The following is a 15,310-nucleotide window of genomic DNA, read 5'->3' as shown; positions in this document are numbered from 1 at the left end:
TTGACTTATTTCTTTTCTTCTTTCATTCTGTGCCCTGGAAATTCAGTCTACCTTTTTGTAGGTGTGAGTGTATTGTTGGATTGCTACTTTTATTTTATGCTTTCATTTTAATAGTTCTTGCATCAGATTGGTCTACCAGTTAGAATATAATATTCTCCCAGCAGTTCCCTTAGTCCTTTTTTCCTGTTACAACGTTCTGGACTAAATCTTTTTATTTTCTTTAATTTGAGCTTTCTTCATTAAATCATTCATTCATATGTGTGTTTGTGGCTGTTGTTGGCATTCCAGATAATAGAGTGAAAGAGACAGATACCCCCTGCACTTGTAATTCTAATCAAAGTCTATGCCACCAAAATATTGTTTTTACTTGGTGATAGCTACATTGAGAGTCATTGTATTAGTCTATTTTTGCATATGTTTGAACATTCTTTTTATTTTAAACGTTTTTATTTATTATTTTTGAGGAGAAAAAGAGAGCGCCCCCAAGCTCCAGCACACAGGCACAAGCAGGGGAGAGGCAGAGAAAGAGGAGGACAGAGGATCTGAAGCAGGCTCTGTGCTGACAGCAGAGAGCCAGCCAGATGAGGCTCCAACACACAAACTGGCTGGAGATCATGACATGAGCTGAAGTCAGTCACTTAAACAACTGAGCCATCCAGGTGCCCCTTGAACATTTTTATAATACAAAGTTAAACTAAAAGACACCCAAAGTGCTGAGAGTGTACCTTGTAAGTTCACCTCCGTTTGTTATCAGAATCTTTTGCTGAACAACAGCTGTCTTACCATTAGTCAGTCAGAAGGTCAATTAGGGATATTTATTTTATGGAAAACTTATGTAGAGTTTTCACTTCTTTAAAGTAAACGTACCACTACATTCAGTTAATAGATTCTGTGGTTTAAATACCTTCACATCAATTGTTTCCTCCCTTCAAAAAGGATTCTACGCATCACATTTATATGATGTATTTATGCAACCACGGGGCTCTGGTCCGGACACCAGGATGTAGTGCTATCCTTACGTGTGCAAAGCCCTATGCCATCACCTGTTTACAGTGGTTGATCCTCCTGTGTATGGATGGACTGTGCCCAAACTGCTGATTCTACAGTCTCTCCATCTCTGGAGCCGAGCTGTCTTCAGGAGCTACAGCAGCAGGCTCCACACACATCCTTCCACCTGTTGTTCTTTCCCCACGACTATGTCACCTACTTCCTTGCATGTATCACTCATTTACGCCAGACTCGTTTGGCACTCATAGCGAAAACAATGTGCTGATGCGTCTAAATTAGTTTTCTCTCTTAGGAGATTCTCACTTATGATACTAATTTGCATCATAAATATTTTCTTTCTTGATTCCAAGAAAAACAAGAGCCCAGTCAGATCTGAATGATCACAAGTCCTCAATCACGGAGGTTCAAAATAATAAACTGTAATATACATAGTAGTCTTTCCATTCCAGCCTGATTAATTCCAAACTCCCCACAATCAGGGTAACTCTTCTCCCTGGAAGCATTCTGGAAAAAGTTTGCATGCCAAATGAGACATAGAACTGAATAATTGTCTCATAAAATATTAAAATTTGCTTAGAAAAAAGATTCTCTGGACATCTAATGTTTGCTGGCTGAAGCAAGGTTGTGTCCCAGCAAGCTTATCTGCTACTAATTACAATGCTTCTTCCTCCAGAACACATTTACTCGAAATATAAGTATTCCAAACATAATTACTCTTGGAAGGCTATTGCATGATAATGGTTGTGACAATCTGGGAATATTCCCAGTGGAATAGCTCCAGTTTGTTCATTGATCTATTAATAGTTCTGCATGTTTTTTTTTTTTTTTTCATGTACAGATGTTCTTTGAAAACCTATGCTAGATGATTTTTCCTGCTCAGTAAGAATTTAAATCTTCAGTATTTTAATAATTTGGGTATTTCAATATCTTCTCCTTAGTCACAAATTTTAATTTTTCTTGTCATGAACCACTAAATTAATCATAACTTTAACAGGCAAAAAAATTACAGATAGGTATTACTTTTAATAAAAATTAAAACATGACCCACAGTTACAATTCTATATTTCTTCTTATTTGTCATCAATAGCAAATGTTCTTTCTTTTTTTTATAGATAAGTAATATTCCATTATGTGAAACACAAAATCTTTATCCATTCATCTATGGATGGACACAGGTTGCTTCCATATCTTGGCTATTGTAAATAATGCTGCAATAAACATAGGGTGCATTTATCATTTTTAATTACTATTTTCATTTCTTTGGGTAAGTATCCAGTAGTGGAATTACTGGATCATATCATAATTCTATTTTTAATTTTTTGAGGAACCTCCACACTGTTTTCCACAGTGGCTGCAAGGGCTCCTTTTTCTCCATATCCTTGACAACACTTCTTATCTCTTGTGTTTTTGATTGTAGCCATTCTGAAAGGTATAAAGCAATATCTCATTGTGGTGCGTGTGTATGTTTTTTTAAGTTTATTTATTTATTTTGAGAGAGAGAGAGCACCAGCAGGGGAGGAACAGAGAGAGAGACAGACAGAGGGAGAGAATCCCAAGCAGTTTCCACGCTATCAGTGCAGAGCCTACTCAGGGCTCGAACTCACAAACCGTGATATCATGACCTGAGCCAAAGTCAAGAGTCAGATCCTTAACTGACTGAGCCATCCAGGCACCCTCATTGTGTTTTAAATTTGCATTTCTCTGATGGTTAGTAATATTGAACATCTGTTTATGTATGTGTTGGCCATGTATATGCCTATGTGTTGGCTATTCCTCTGCCTATTTTTTAATTGGATTATTTGAGGGTTTTTTTGGTGTTGAGTTGTATAAGTTCTTTATATATCTTGGATATTAACCCCTTATCGGATATATGATTTGCCAATTTCTTCTCTCATTCAGTAAGTTGCCTTGCTGGTTTATTGATAGTTTCTTTCACTGTGCAAAAGCTTTTTATTTTGGTATAGTCACAATAGTTTAATTTTGCTTTTGTTTCCCTTGCCAGAGGAAACATATCTAGAAAAATGTTTCTATGGCCAATGTCAAAAAAATTACTGCCTGTGCTTGTTTTTCTTTCTTTCTTTCTTTCTTTCTTTCTTTCTTTCAGGAATTTCATGGTTTCAGGTATAACATTTAGGTCTTTAATCCATTTTGAGTTGTTTTTGTGGATGTTGTAAGAAAGTGGTTTAAGTTTCATACACATGCAGCTGTCGAATTTTCCCAACACCATTTGTGGAAGAGGCTGTCTTTTTCCCATTGCATTTTCTTGCCTCCTTTGTCATACATTGACATAATTATTCATAATTATTCATAAAAGCATGGGTTTATTTCTGGACTCTCTGTTCCATTGATCTATATTTCCATTGATCTATATTGATCTATACGGTGCCAGAACCGTACTGTTTTGATTACTACAGATATGTAGTGTACCTTGAAATCTGGGATTGTGATATCTCCAGCTTTGTTCTGAGCATGGCTTTTTTATTGTCTCCTTACAGGCATTTAATATTTTTATTCTTAAAATATGAAATAAGTGGAGAAATGAAAATGGAATCTACTTGGACATAATTATTTCATTTTGAAAAATTTTAAAGGCTTCTAATGTTGTTAGACTTTTCCACATTTGTTAATATGTATTAATTTCTCTTTAGGCAATTGTCCATATCCTTTGATTTTTGTGCTTTGTGGAGTTTTCTTTCCCTATTTTTAATCTTAGGAAGTTTCCTCTTTGCAGAAATTAGATAAAAATTTACTTTAATTTTATGCTGCTTTTTATATTTTGAATTTTAAATTTAATTCTTAAATTCATTTGGTATATATTTAATGAAATGGTATAGTCCAAGTTATAAATAAAGATCTCTGAGCCCATGACTTTTCCCAGAATCATTTAATGAATAATTCTTTCCTTTTTTCTTTGACTTGGGACATTAACTTTATCATATATTTTAATTTTGTGTTAGTACTACTTAAAAATGTTTGTAACATATAATATTTTAATGTCTGTACAGGCTATATCTCTTTTCATGATTATTATTTTTAATTTTTAAAAACTCACTTTATGTGTTCATTCATCTAAAAAATTTAAGATCAGGGACAACTGGGTGGCTCAGTCAGTTAAGCATCCCACTTCAGCTGAGGTCATGATCTCACAGTTTGTGAGTTCAGGCCCTGCATCGGGCTCTGTGCTGACAGCTCAGAGCCTGGAGCCTGCTTCAGATTCTGTGTCTCCCTCTCTCTCTGTCCCTCCCCCGCTCATACTCTGTGTCTCACTCTGTCTCTCAAAAAATGAATAAATGTTAAAAAAAAAATTTTAAATAAATAAAAAATTTAAGATCATTTTGAATACCTTAAAGAAATGGTTTTGAAATGTCAGTGAGCCTATAATTCAATTGGAGATGATTTGACACTTTTAAATTACTCAGTTTTCTTTTCCAGGGACATGGTATATTTTTAGTTTTTTCTTTACATAGGTCACAGAAGGTGACTATTGTGACTGAAATATCTTGTCTTTTACATTAGCTAGCCAGATATTGGCAGATATATAATGACAACATCTGTAATAGCCATATTTGTCTGTATAATAATATCTATCTCTTTCATTGTCTACCTTGATATTGGCATGTATATAATAATAATATAATAATATAATAATTCATTAGCCTTCGGGTTTACTAAGCAATTATCTTATTTAACTTTCAAAACAATCTGAGGAAGTGGCATTATGGTTTCCATTTTTGGACAAGGAAAATAGAGTTGAGTAACTTGCCTCAAATTGCAACTTCTGGGTGACAGAGCCAAGTGTGTGTGACCTCTGACTTCATAGTCTGCACTGTTAACCATACCACTTTACAATATAAAAACCATTAAATTTTCTATTTTTCACTTATATTCCGATTGACTGAACTTCAGGATTTAGAGAAAAGTACATTTGAATTACAAATTTCAAGTCAGCATTCTTTATTCCCTGTTGCAGACTCCTCAATAAATCCTCTATTGAATTTCAAAGAATACTCCGGAAACAACAACTCTCAAATGACTGTCAGTAGAATGTCAAAAGAAGATTAGAAAGGCTCTATTAATATTTTTGCATATATTATGTCCTAAGTACAAACTTTGCAATTTAAAAATTATGTCTCCCTCCTACCCTGGAATTTCTTGTGTAAAAAAGCTTCTGGACATGTCTAGAAACTCCTATTTAATATTTTTACACACTAGACAACCATTATAATGACATGATGTTAATATACCTACCATGCTCACAACAGGAAAAATAAGAGGAAGAGACAGATCATTTCCTCTCCAAAGGCCATTGAGAATTGTGTTCATGAGCTGGAGTTTCTCAGCACCACTCAACTGGCCACCTAACTAAAATGACCATGCAAAAATGACTGATAACATATCAAATAACATTTGTTGCTTGTGAACAACAACTATAACATTTCTTCAGGATGAAAAAAGGCTAAAAATCTGACCAGATCATATAATTTTCTCAGAAAAATGTACATTATCAAAGATAGTGTGCTGATAGTGTGGATCCTGTGTGGGATTCTCTACCTCCCTCTTTCTCTGCCTTTCTCTCTGTCTCTCTCAAAAATGAATAAATAAACTTTTTTTTTCCCAAAGATACTTCATGGAAGAGGAAGGAAAATGGCCAAGTCTTACAAGATTAAGTCACCCAGGATCTTGGCTATTCTGATGGTATCTGTCCATCATGGCTACAAGCATCACCCATCTTGTTTTGATACATCATGTTTGCATGACCATCCAAGTGGTAAAAAACAAAGAAACAAATCAAAACCAAAACACATTAAATTTTTGGTCCCTTTTCTTCACTGGGGCCACAGGCATGAATTATTTTCATTTAGATGATGAATTTCTTCTGCACAAAGTTCATTTGGACATGTGAGTATCTTGTCTAAAACTGAGGTTTTGTTGTGATTTTGAAGGGGTTCATCAGAATTCAGACTTGCAAAATATCTCCACGTGTAAGCAAATATACAAACACCATCTTCTTTTCTTTGTATTTTTGATCAGAGTAATATCAGGACTGGCAGGTATAAATTCAGAGGCCATAGCAAAGATGGTGAAACTAGAACTTTGTCCTTGATTTGCATTAGCTGTGAACCCTGTCTCTTCTTTCTTCATTTGGCTGTGTAGACCGTGTAAGTGCTTCTGAAAGGAAAATTCCAGCAATAACTGAAAAGCAGCTTCCATATGAAAAACTCTCTGGGAGACAGAATCCTCTCCAGTCTACTGCAAACACAATGAAAAGGGCCTAAATCACCAAGACAATGAGGGGGTTGATTCCACACCATAGGGCACAGTATCCTATGCTTAGAGTAACTGCTGTCCAAAATACTGCTATCAGTATGAGAAGCCTCTAACCTATCTTGAATATCAAACAATCAGTATAGTATGCTTAGAAGTGAATTGTGAAATTTGTAAGATGTAAAGCCTCAGTTTTGATAGCTGGGAATATTCCCGAAGCAACTATGGATTCTCTTAAACCAATACTTTTCAAACTGCACTGTGCATACAAATCACCTGTGATGAAGATTCTGGGGTCTGGAGTGAGACCTGAGATTCTGATTCTCGGCAATGCTGGTACTGTTTGTTCATTGACCCCACTTTGAGAAGCAAAACCTTGGCCCAAAAAAACAGAAAAAACACAAAAAAAAACACATCTCAGCTGACTTTTAGATAGCTCACTGGGAAGTCCACCATGGCTCCTTTAATATTTCAATACTCTACTTCTCCATTATACAGTAAAGAATTGGGGATGAGGTTTTGTAATTCCAAAGAACTTGTACATAGTCTAAGTCATTACAGCTTGCAACAAAACAAGCCCAGCAGAGAGGTCAGTAAAAAAGGTGCTTCAAAAAGTAAAAAACCAGGGCGCCTGGGTGGCTCAGTCGGTTGAGCGTCCAACTTCGGCTCAGGTCACGATCTCGCGGTCTGTGAGTTCGAGCCCCGCGTCGGGCTCTGGGCTGATGGCTCAGAGCCTGGAGCCTGCTTCCGATTCTGTGTCTCCCTCTCTCTCTGCCCCTCCCCCATTCATGCTCCGTCTCTCTCTGTCTCAAAAATAAATAAACATTAAAAAAAAAATTAAAAAAAAAAGTAAAAAACCATCACATTTTGGAAACGTCATCCAAAAAATCTCAAATGGCCTTCATCAGTGCTTCTTGAAATGGTGGATATTTTTGAAGTGGCTTTTTCTCTGTAGTAGGCTGGCATGCCACCCTTTTGATGTTTAATTAACACTGAGTCCTTGACCACTGACTTTTGTAGAAAATCTTTGCTGGATGTTGCATGAAAGAATGTGCTCTTTTGAGACACTGGCAGAAATGTATTAAAGTAAAAGGCACAGCAACAGATGCTATGGTCATGACATTGAAGTACAAGTAAAACAGGTTTGCTGAAGGCACTGATAGTTGTGCCAGCATGTAGGCTACTATGCAGAGGCACCTTCTACGGTAACCATTTACTTTCTGACCGTATTCCGCATTAACCACGCCATATGTGACAAGTTCTTCCTGTGGAGCTACTCAGCAGCCCGCATGGCCTGGGCTCCTTGATCAAGTAGGAACAACAAGATCATGTCTGGTTTCTGGGGACATGACCAGCGAGTGCACAATCAGGAAGTAGCAGCTTCAGGCAGAGTATGTCCTACTGGGAAAGGTCTCATTTGTGATCTCTGCAGTGGTCAGATTTTTATCTGGTTGCAATAAATACAAGAGGAAAAATGAATATGCATGCTCCTCATCCTATAGAAAAATCTAGATAAACAGGATCATAGTGGGGGACAAAATCCAGGAGCAGCTCAGTAAACTCTGTGGCTCGTCAAACTTTCCATTCTAGTGTACATTCAGAATTTATTCCTTTCTGAAAGTGGTGCCAGCTTCCTCTCTTCAGTTCCAACTTTTGCTTCTTCCAATTACCAGTGACTGTAAAGTCCAGCTTTCCTTCTTGGCCTCTTTGATTCTCCTTTATGCAGCTAAATATTGTTTTAAATTCTTTATTTGCATGTATAATACTTTACAGCAAACCCATGGTCATGACATTTTTTTAATGTTTTTTTTTTCTACTGTAAAAATAATGGAGATAGGAAACTTAGAAAATGTAGAATTATAGATTCCCCCCCCAAAAAACTGTCCATAATTCTTATCATTCAAAAAGAACCACTAATAACACTTTAATGTAACATTTTACATTTTCCAAATACTTAGCATTTAAGATTAGTTTGTTTTTATGAAAGCAATATCACCACTTGGAAGCCCTTTAAAATTATACAGATGTGTCTGTGTAAGACTCCTAGCCCCTTCTCTCACTTCCTATGCCAAGTCTCACTCCCCAGGCATAATAATTTTCATCAGATAATCATGCCCATTGGATATATTATTTTTGACCATTGAATATTTTTAAGGGAACTTTGTTTGTTCATTTGCTTGTGGTGGTTATTCTTTAACCTCAAAGAATACATTTTACTTCTATTTCTTGACTTACTGATTTTAGGCAGTATTCATCAACTTGTAATAAAAGATGAGGAAATTAGGACATTCCACCTCTGTTCTTCCTGATTTTGTTATACTTTTTAAATTGTTGATGCTTGTAATGTTTATATTGTTTCATTGTTTTCATTTTAAAATGTAGCTCTTCTATGCTGTGTTTATAAATTGAGTTTGGAAATGTAAACCCAGGGGAATGAGAGAGAAAGAGAGGGACAGGGGCAGTACTTCTTTAATTAGTTATGCTGATGATATCCCCATCCTGAACTGACTTTTGCAAATGTTGCCTCTGAACTTGGAATTTCTCTGGGCCTCCTGTGGAAACAAGTCCTTTTATCTGTGAAGTTTAGGGTTATAGTGTTTCACTTCTCTATGTATTCCTTTAGTCTGATCCTATTTAGTTTCTATCTTCCAGAATTTTTTCAAACTTTTGGTCAATTGCTATCTCCATTTTATGACCCCTCTCTTAACCATATGTTCTTAATCTTTAAAAAAAACTTTTTTTTTTTTTAATTTACTTAATGGCTCTCCTATTATTTTACTGAGACTTCGAGAGGCCAGTGTCTAGACAGGTATGTGCAATTCACCACCTAGCAACAATTTCTCCTGTATATCCATTGCTTGGTTTCAGCCATCTTATTATGAGCCTTGATGTCTTGCTGATTGGATTATTAGACCTTAATAAAAACAAAGCCATAGGATCACATCAATACTTATTCAGATGCCAGGGACCTGGAGTTCCCTTTTCATCTTTGTGTCTATCTTCTGCTATACTCCCTACATCCTCTCATTGTTTCTTCTGTTAGATACATTCTTTTTTTTTTTTTTTTTTTTTTCCTTAGAGTGAAAGAGAGAGCGAGCTCCAGTGAGGGAGAGGGATGGGGTGGGGGGAGGGAAGAATCTTAAGCAGGCTACACACTCAGCATGGAGCCTGATGTGGAGCTCTAAGTCCACAATGCTGGGATCATGACCTGAGCCAAAATCAAGAGTCAGATGCTCAACCGGCTGAGCCACCCAGGTGCTCTTTGCTAGATCCATTCTTGCCCTAACCACCTACTTATGTGGTTCCCATAAACCCACTCTGCAAAAACCAAAGAGAAATTGAGCAGTAATTATGGCCCCCCTCCTGCTCAAAATTTCATTCATTAATATTTTTTTAAGCATATTTTTAGTGCCTACTCTGTGCTGGGCCTATTCTAGGTACTAGGCATACAGCAGAGAATGAAACAGATGAACTCTCATCCTTGCAGTGCTTATATTCTGGAAGGCAGGGACATGTTATATCCTGTAGAATTACAGTCATCCACACAAACTAGCAAACACTAGAAGCATAAAACGTGTAATGCTGCCAACTTAATAAACACATCATCAAAACTCCTAGCTGTCTTCTAACAAATTCCTAGGTAGTTAGAATCACTCTGGTCTACAGATCAGTGGACATTTAAGAATGATAATAATAATCACATTTAAAGGAACAGATGTTATAATTCAATTCTTAAAATTTTAAAACAATACTGACATCCTATACTAGAGTAATGGTTAAGTAAATTATGACATATCTGTAAAGTGGAAAGATGAGACTATCATAAATGATATTAAAGAAGACTTTAAGATAGATGACCAAATTGTTACTATTAAGCAAATAATCATGATATAAAATTATAAATATAGTTTTATGTCAATTGGGCTGTCTCAGCTTAGTGGATTAATAAAAATAGTGTCATTTTTCCCCCCCAATCATTGCTTTCAACTGTGCTGTATTGAATTCCAGATTAACATCTTGGACAAATTCCATAAAATTCTGGTTACTTTCAGGTTTTGAAGTGTAGTCCAGTTTCAAAACTTCAGTCTTAGGGGCATGTGGGTGGCTCAGTCCATTAAGCGCCCAGCTCTTGATTTCGGTTCAGGTCATGATTTCACAGTCGTGAGATTGAGCTCCATGTCAGGCTCTTCACTGACAGGACAGAGCCTGCTTAGGATTTTCTCTCTCTCCTCACTCTCTCCTCTCCTCTCCTGTCTCCTCCCCTGCCCCCCCTGCTTGTGCTCTTTCTCTCTCTCTCCCAAAATAAACTTAAAAAAAAAAAAGAAATCTTCGGTCTCATTTCTGATTCAATCTCCTTTCTTTCCCTCCTGTAACAGAAGCTAGAACTCTGGACGTGACGGAAGTAGGGGAGATGATACTACTGGCTCTGGTGGGGGGATGGGGAAGTCATCCACCTTTATATGTGAATGGTCCACAGGTCAAGCTGGGGAGGCATCACTGGCCTCACTCTGGTTCAGCATGTTCGTATCTGAGACCAGTGTCTCAGAAGACAAGATGGTCTCTAAGCATATGAAGTGTACCTCCCTTGGCATAATGCTCAGCTTTACCCAGTTCTTTTCTGCTGTTGTGAGGAAGAGAGGGACAAAGTGGACTTCCAGGTTGAGCAGGAGTTCACTCTCTCAGCTTCCTCTCTGGGTTGTATGTTTACCACCCCGTAGCCTCCTAGGGCAACCCTGTGCTCATCTGCCTTCCTCTAAATCTTCACTCCTTTTATGGAATCATGAAACCCAGACATCCGTGCTATGGCCTTTAAGATCATGAAGAACCAGACTGGGGCCAGGAGCCCTCATCTTCTCAGATAAACTGTCTTTAAACCCTATTTGTAGTGGTTTTTCAATTCCCACCTTTAGAAATTTCTAGAGTAGAAATGGACATTACTTTTTTATGGATGCCCCCATGAACAATGGAAAAATCTCCTAAAAATCTCACATGCTTTATTCCAATGGCAGCACAAAGCTACAAAACAGCTACAACAAAGGAGCAGACACAAGTCAGGAATCTAGATGCCAGTCTCTCCTTCTTCAAGGCACCTTATGGGTGTCTATGAATTCTTTTCTGGGAGTTCCTCCCCTAACCCCTACCCACTAGGCCATTTCTTTGGTGAGGTGAAGGTGAAGAGAAGAGTTTTCTAGGGTTGTGGTTGATGGTAGAAAGGCTGGTTATATACTTTTTAATAAGCCCCAGTAGAATGTTTTGAGTCCTAATTATTTATGGCTTTTAAGAGCATGACCTCAGCTTTAGACAGTAGCCACAACTCTAGGGTAACAGGAAAACTCCCATGCAAGATTCCATTTCGCAGAAAGTAGAGAGGGACATTTTCAAATTTAGTAATTTTTTACTTGAATATTTGTATTGTTTAATCTGTGTTAGGTAAAACAAAAATCTTAATTCATTCAACTACTATGATTTTCCTAAATATTGTGGGTTATGTCATACTGTTCGAGTCTACCTGGCTTCTGTTCCCATTTATTAACTTAGTGTTATAGACTAGACCAAGGCACATGAAATTGCTACGCTGTTCTCCCCACCTTGCTGCCTGATCCAGATACCATGACCTTGACCCCACTTTTGTCCTGTCACTAAGAGCAGGCAATTGGTCACTATCCCTTGATGAGAAGAAATGGAGTTCAGTGATGCCAAACAAGAGAAATGGGACCATGCTTCCGGCTATCTCATTTCTAACCAGAGCCTGCATATCCAGGTGCCTTGGTCTTGTCTCGGGATCCAATATGGTGAATCACAAGGTTATTAATACTCAGTCACAGTCTAGACTTGCCACAGATCCCACTTTCCCTCTTGAGTGTTCAGGAAGGGCAGCTGGTGCATCAGCTTCACTAAACTCTAATGGCAGAGTGTGATCCATCACTACTTTCTGCCTATGTCAATGCACTAAAATTTCTTTTATCAGCAATAACAACAATTTTAAATTGCAATATTTTTAAAATTGTGGTAAAACACACATATATATGCAAAAAATTTACTGTTTTAACTATTTTTTAAATTTAATTTTGAGAGAGAGAGAGTGTGTGTGTGCACTAGTGCACAAGTGGGGGAGAAGGGGCAGAAGGAGAGAGAGAAAGAGAGAGAGAATCTTAGGAATCTGACTTGGGGCTCAATTTCATGACCATGAGATCATGCTGAGCCAAAATTGAGTTGGATGCCCCTGTTTCAACCATCTTTAAGCATACAATTCAGTGGTATTAAGTATATTCAAAGTGTTGTATAACCATCACCATTATCCATTTCCAGAATGTTTTCATCATCCCAAACAGAATTTCTGTATCCATTAAACAATAACTTCCATTCTGTCCTCTCTCCAGTTCCTAGATACCTCCACTTTCTGTCTCTGGGAGTCTGTGTATCCTTGATATTTTATATAATATTAATGTTTTTCCCAAGGCTTACTCACCTCTGGGTATACTGATCATTGAATGTCCAGACTTTTTGGGGAAATATTTATGTATGTATGTATGTATGTATGTATTTATTTTGAGAGAGAAAGCATGCACGAGGAGGTGGAGAGAGAGAGAGAGAGAGAGAGAGAGAGAGAGAAAGAATTCCAAGCAAGCTCCACGCTGTCAGCACGGTGCCTGATGTGGGACTCTATCTCATGCACGAACCATGAGATCATGACCTGAGCTGACATCAAGAGCCGGATGCTTAACCTCCTGAGCCACTCAAGGACCCCAGAGTGTCCAGATTTTTGAATCAGGAAAGTAAGAGAGGGTACAGCTAACTTAAGAAAAGTTTACAAGTGCATGCCTCCCCCATGCATGAAAGTGAGGCAGGATCCTGGCTGTAACTACAGCACAACTGTAGAGAACTGAGTTTCCTAGAACTGCCGACTTCCTGATTTTTGCTCTTTGTTTGTATTGACTACATCATATTTTTAATATAAAGAAACTATGTCACTGGAAAGTCAGTGTTATTTATAAACAGAAGAAACGATGAGCACTGATAGAATTTAAACATGGTTATTACATTATAGCTAGAAACTATTGCATGCGGTTTGTGTGTAAAAAGCTAGCTCTTGTTTTTTGTAAAAAATACGATTAAGAAGTATTAGCAAGGTACTAAAGACTACCAGCAGACTGAGATTTTTTCCCCTAAGTTAAAAAGATTCAAAGCCATTGATATCAATAGATTATATCAATAGACTACTAAAGTGATTTCAAGGACCACTAGTGTCAAATGGTCAGTATTATGGGCAGCACTACTTTGTGAACATTTTACCCTTTTTGTCATGTTTCCCTAGTGTTATGTAGGTCCTCCACCCTTACTTAGCCTAATAAAAATTACCTATATGCATGTAGTGAGAAGGAACATCAAATAATATGTTTTATAATTTCTTTTCCTCTGGAATCATATTTCTAAAATTATTTTCCTATTGACTTAATTATCAAGAAAAAAATTTTCAGGTGCTGAGATCAAAGATTATTTGAACTTACCAAGGCATAAAAGGTTAAAAAAAAAAAAAAAAAAAAAAAGGAAAGAAAGAAAAAGCATGTTAATTCCTCTTTAATAATTCAAGATTTCAGTGATCTGAAAGTATGGGGGGGGAAATCACCTGAGTAATAAAGTATGCATCATTTGAATGGATTAAAGTTCAAATCACTGCAAAGCGGCTTATTTTTCATCCATCACCATGGATACAAAAGGACAGCTGAAGTGCAGGCATCTGACATCACAAGCATGCCCAAACATGCCCAGGAGGAGAGCTGAGCCAGTGCCACAAAGGACAAGAAAAGCAGTGAAGGGAGGGGAGAAAGAGGCAGAAGGAAAGGGTCATTGTTAAGACGATGAAACAGAAGTTCAGTTGGGAGGATTAAATACGGGGAGGCTCAAGGCCATCTGAGAAGCTTGGAGACCAGCAGTTGTTTATACCGACCTTTTAATACCTTCTTAGCCAGAAATAGAAACAGAGGGGACTGAAAGAGAAGGTATATCAGATAATTCCCTTCTCAAACAGCAGTTTCGATAATTTCTTTTATGTTCTTCTTATGTTTAGCCTTTAATTTAACTAATGTTCTAAAGCTTTGACCTGCCTGGCTCACTTATTATTAAAAATCAATCCCCCAAGTTATTGAAGACTCCAAATAACAGCTTGAAAGACAGTGGAATCAAGTACCCACAGGACAATAGAAAGTGGTAAATATTGAGAAAAATTACTATTTTGGGGTATTAAGTTCTTTTTCGTAAGAAAGAAATAAGTTTTACTTTATTTTAATTTTTTTATTAACTTAAAATTGTGTTTCCTATCAAAAGGCAGTCCATCTATTCTCTGCTGAATAGCAGGTAAGGACCTGAACTCAGGAATACTGGATTCTGAGGTGTGCTGGTAAAAGGTTTGTTTAAACAACCAGTTCTCTGGGGAAAGCCCGGATTTGTAGCACTTGCTGACTTCTGTGGTGTAAATATTTTCACCATGGCTGATTTCCAGCTACCAACATGGTGTCAACTGGCTTGCAAAATTTCTAAAGATGTAACAATTGGGTCTTATGACTGAGTGCCAGCTAGCTCTAGCATACCAGGGACTGGGTTCTGTACCAGCTCTGACACCAGCTTGTGGTGAGATTTTGAGCACCTCACTGGGCCTTGGCTTCCTCACCAGATGAAGGGGTTGGAACTGGGTTAAAACTCTAATTGTTAACATTCTGCATCAGTTTGCCCTGTGGTTTGAGAGAGGATTCCAGGGGCTGCTTTTGGAAGGGGGTGTTTGAGAGATGCTGAACTGTTAGGGTTCTATCTCCTCACATCCACTTCAACTTTGCAGGCCCATTCTGACTCTTTCACAGAGTATTTTAGATTTCTATGTAAGGTACATACTATTTGAAGAGAAGCTTTTATTACTAAGGGAAAAAAAATCAGAAAGCCATTTGAATAATTGATCTCAAAGACCCCCTTCCATTTATGAAAATCGATGATACTATGAAACTTAAAATGTGAGTCAAACACCAAGATAATGATGTCTGTGGAT

The 15,310-nt window shown here is 37.4% G+C and overlaps 1 protein-coding gene across 1 annotated transcript in view; it reads left to right on the top strand.

The window, feature by feature from the left end:
- Nucleotides 1–14,068: 14,068 nt before the first annotated feature.
- LCA5 (lebercilin LCA5) overlaps nucleotides 14,069–15,310 on the top strand; it is a 95,235-nt gene continuing 93,993 nt past the window's right edge. Inside the window, exon 1 of the mRNA XM_078447105.2 lies at nucleotides 14,069–14,481. The gene's annotated coding sequence lies outside the window, so the exon portion shown is untranslated. The remainder of the gene's footprint in view (nucleotides 14,482–15,310) is intronic.

Source organism: Panthera onca, chromosome B2, assembly GCF_046562875.1.
Source record: "Panthera onca isolate mPanOnc1 chromosome B2, mPanOnc1 haplotype 2, whole genome shotgun sequence".
Classification (NCBI taxonomy): domain Eukaryota; kingdom Metazoa; phylum Chordata; class Mammalia; order Carnivora; family Felidae; genus Panthera; species Panthera onca.
The sequence above is the reverse complement of the archived record's forward strand: the minus strand, read 5'-3'. Positions and strand labels throughout refer to the sequence as shown.